The sequence below is a fragment of the Panthera onca genome, chromosome F2 (assembly GCF_046562875.1).
Source record: "Panthera onca isolate mPanOnc1 chromosome F2, mPanOnc1 haplotype 2, whole genome shotgun sequence".
NCBI lineage: Eukaryota > Metazoa > Chordata > Mammalia > Carnivora > Felidae > Panthera > Panthera onca.
In genome coordinates this window covers 61087380-61092317 of record NC_138356.1, presented here as the reverse complement: position 1 = coordinate 61092317, position 4938 = coordinate 61087380, and positions in this window count along the sequence as shown.

Here is a 4938-nt window from a genome sequence, read left to right as displayed (position 1 = left end):
ATGTATTTGATAAAGGGTTAGTACCCAAAATATACCAAGAACTTATACAACTTAAGACAAATAATCCAATTAAAAATAAAAAGACCCAAATAGACATTTTCCAAAGAAGACCTATAGTTGACTAAAAGACACACGAAAAGATGCTCAACATCACTCATCATTAGGGAAATGTGAATCAAAACCACAATGAGATATCACCTTACCCCTGTCAGAATGACTACAATAAAAAAGATAAAAAATACCAAGGGTTGGCAAGGATGTGGAGAAAAAGAAACCCTCAAGCTCTGTTGGTAGGAATGTAAACTGGTGCAACCACAAATGAAAAATAGAATCACCATATGCTCTAGTAACTCCACTAGTAGGCATTTGCCAAGAAAAACCCACAAAACTAATCTGAAAAGATATATGCACCCCTATGTCTACTCCAGCATTATTTGCAATAACCAAGATATGGAAGCAACCCAGGCATCCACTGATAGATGATCGATAAAAAAGAAATGCTATCTATATACAACAGAATATTAGTCATAAAAAGAATGAGATTATGCCATTTGCAATAACTCTTTGCAAGTGAAATAATTCAGACAAATACCATGTGATTTCACTTATATGTAGAATCTAAAAAACAAAGAAATGAACACAGACTCTTTTTTTTTAATGTTTATGTATTTATTTTGAGAGAGGGAAGGAGGGAGGGAGAGTGAGAGAATGCACATACGAGGGGCAGAGAAAGAGAGAAAATCCAAAGCAGGCTCTGTGCCATCAGTGCAGAGGCCAACAATATGCTTGATCCCATGAACTGGTGGATCATGACCTGAGCTGAAGTCAAGAGTTGGACGCTTAAGCAACTGAGCCACCCAGGCACCCCCAAACACAGACTCTTAAATACAGAGAACTGGTGGTTGCCAAAAGGGAGGTGTGGAGGGGGATGGGTGAAATAGATAAAGGGAATTTAGAGATATAAAATTTCAGATATAAAATAAATAATTCATGGAGATGAGAAGTGCAGCATAGAGAAAATGGTAAATAATATTGTAATAATGTAATATGTGACAGATGGTGACTACACTTATGGTGAACACAGTAATGTATAGAATTGTTGAATATGTTGTACCCCTGAAATTAATATAACATTGTTAATTATACTTCAATTTTAAATGATGAAAAAAATTAAATGAAATTTTAAAACAAGAAAGTTATGAGTAAATCTTAAAAGTTCACATCACTAGAAAAAATTTTTTTAATTAAGTGTGGTTATGGATGTTAACTAAACTTATTCTGGTAATCATTTCACAATATGTACATATATGAAATCATTATGCTGTATATCTAAACTAATATAGTTTTCAACATCAGTTACATCTTAATTTTAAACATAGAAAATGTTGTTGAGGTTGTGGAGAAATTGGAACCCTGGTGTATTGCTAGTGGGAATGTAAAATGATGCAGCCACTTGGAAACGGTGTGGTGTTTCAAAAGAAAAAAATTAAACATAGAAATACCGTATGATCCAGCAATTCTGCTTTTAGGAATTGAAAGTGAAAGGCGGGGACTCAAACACTTATTTGTATACCCATGTTCATAGCACTTGTTCACAATAGCCAAAAAGTTGGAGCACAAGTGTCCATTGATAGTGGAATGGATAAACAAAGTGTGGTATATACATACAATGGAATATTACTCAGCTTTAAAAAGGAAAAAATACATACAAAAGAATATTATTCAGCTACACAGTATGGATGAACTTTGAAGACGTTATGCTAACTACAATAAGCAGTCTCATCACAAAAGGATAAATACTATATGATTCCATTTATATGAGGTGCCTAGAGTTGTCAAGTTCATAGAGACAGAAAGTGGAAAACTATTTGGGGAGGGAGGATGGGGGAGTTCCTGTTTAGTAGACTCAGAACTTCAGTTTGGGAAGATGAAAAGAGTTTTAGAGATGAATGGTAGACCAGTTGCACAGCAATGTGAATGTACTTAAATGCCACTGAACTCTATAGGTAAAAATGATTAAAATGGTAAGTTTTATGTTGAGTATTTTTACCACCATAAAAAAGCACTGTTTTCGGGGGGGGGGGGTGCGGGGTATTCAGCCTAAAGATGGGACTGGAAGTAGGCAAGAGAGGTACATGCTACTGGAGAAAAATTTAAGGACACATGAAAGAACTCAGTAATCAAGATAAATACTAATTTAATGCAATCTTTTAAACTTTTTTTGAGATAATTGTAGATTTGCATGCAATTGTAAGAAACAGTATTCCTGGGGTGCCCAGGTGGCTCAGTTGGTTGAGTGACTGACTCTTGATTTTGGCTCAGGTCATGATCTCAATTTGTGAGTTTGAGCCCCACATCAGGCTCCATGCTGACACTGCAGAACCTGCTTGAGATTCTCTCTCTCCTTCTCTTTCTCTCTGCCCCTCCCCTGCAAACCAAATAAATAAACTTAAAAAAAAAAAAAAGGAATAGTGCTCCTGGTGCCTTTTACTCAGTTTCTTCCAATAGTAACACTTTACAAATCTATAGTAAAATACTGCAGCTAGGTTACTGATGTTGATACAGTCAAGATACAGAGCATTTCCATTTGCATAAGGTTTCCTCATGTTGCCCCAACTTCCCTCTTCCCACCTATAGTCTAAAAGATCCTCAAAGCCCCATCTCCCCATCTGGAGAATTAGAAGAAAAATGTGGTGTGATCCATTCCCTGAAACACCTTGTATCTCTGATGTTATTTCTACCTCTGGTAATGTGATTTACATATGCTTTACAAGAATAGTCTTTGGAAAACCTCTTTGCTAATAGGAGGACATTGTCAGAGTGATGGTTCCTTCCCCTTAAATCCTTCACTAGAGCACACTGTCACTGCTTGAATTTTGTTGCTCTAGATGCTGCCCTGATCCCTTGAGACAGACACTGCTTGTTGCATGCCCAACAGACATCTATGCATTTGCCTTTTCCTCTCCTAACAGAATCCTACTTTTATTTGTCCTCCTCTGAACATCCTGTTTGTAGAAAGGCTAGTCTCATATTTAAGTCCACAGAGAATTTTTTTTTGTCTCAGCCAATCATGAGGACCCATGTCTTTTGCTACTGGTGTAGACATAAACATGTGATAAAATTTGAGCCAGTGATACATAGGAACTAATGTCTGGAATAAATGGCCATCTTGCTATCACTCTGAAGACAAATGAAGCCCAGACATCCAGGGCCTACATTTGCCCTCTCTTTGGACAGGTGGTAGGTGATAGAATCAATGCCGTTATTATTCGATCTGATGGGATTGTAAGTTTTTTTTGTTACTTACAGCTAAGAGCATCTTATCTGATAGATCCTAATATCCTATTTACATAGGATATTAAGAATCTTAACTAAGAATACAGAATCTTCTGTATTCTTTTTCCTCAGTGACACTAGAGGTATATCTGATACCAAAGTCCATGTTTAGTCTCTCTATTGATCCATACACATGTTACCAATTATTATATTTTAGGACTATTTTAAAAATCCTTCTACAAATTCTTTTAGTATTTCTTCCAGGTATTACAATGGTTGGACATTTCCCTGGCTATCAACAGTTTGAAAACTACATGCTTCTTACTAGGAAAAAAATCCCAGCTGTCCTAGATACAAGTCCCCACAGGGGATTTGTGTAGACTGGGAAAAAAGCCTTACAGCTAATCAACAAAATGATACTGCATCACACTAGCTTCACCCTTGTCTGCCCACTGTGTTACTTAAATAACAAACACATGAAAGGACAAATGAGCTGATTCTCTAGGGTTAGCCAAGCAGGAGCAGAGCCTAAACCAGAGAAATCCCAGATTTACTCAGCATGGCCATATTTTCCTGGGGTGCTTTAGACAACTTACGGATGACACAGCTTCAGACCTTGGCTATTTTGGTTTAGTTACACATGGTGCAAGAAATTGCCACAAGGATAATGATCAGTTGGTATGAGTGTGGTTCTCAGTGCCTGCAGAGTTGCTTGTTTTCACTCTGTGGTGTTGGACCATCCTCATCCATTCCCCTTATACCTATAAACCCTGTTGGTCAGTCAACACAGGCTTTGTTAACATCCACAAAATGGAAGGAGAGAAACTAGTGTTTCTGAAACATCCATGGGCATGCAAACCACCTGCAATATTGTTCCAATGCAGATTCTGATTCATTATGTCCTGAATAGGACCTAAGTTCTGCATTGCTAACAAGTTCCCAAGTGCTGCTGATGCTACTCATCTGTGGACCACTTTGAGTAGCAAGAGTAGTATCACCAGTACCTGTGATTGAATTCCATGGGATTAAATTCAGGCCATGATGAGGTGGGGTTCCTTTTTGTTAGGGGGCTGGCATGGACCTGGTTAAACAGAATTTGTGGTCAGTCAGACCCTCCCCAGTGGATGGAATCATAATATGTGGAAAAGTAGAAGGTTTCCATGAGAGAGTGAAAAGGACTGAAGATGGAGTATGTCCTGGCATTAATAGATTCCCTGGTTTCAGTGGCTCCTGAAACCCTATTGAATCCATGAGGAATGATTGCTCAACACTTCATCAAATTGCCAGAGCCAATAACTTCTTCTCTTTGCTTAAGCAACTAGAGTTGGATTCCTATTACTTACAACCAAGACTCCTAACAAAAATTGCAATGAAATAGCTAAGTAAATTATGATATGTCCCTGCAGAAGAATCATACAGCTTTCAAAGCATTTCAGAAAACATTGAGATGAGAAAATAAGTTTTGCAAAGTGCAATACCAATGTACATATAGAAAATAATAGGTATACAAATCTTGAAGAATATTAAAAGCCATTTCTCAAAAACATAAATAAATAGTGCTTCTATGGGCTGAATAATGGGCCCCCAAATATGTCCAATATCCATGTCCTAATCTCTTGGAAAAGGGACTTCGCCAGTGTGATTAAATTAAGGATCTTAAGA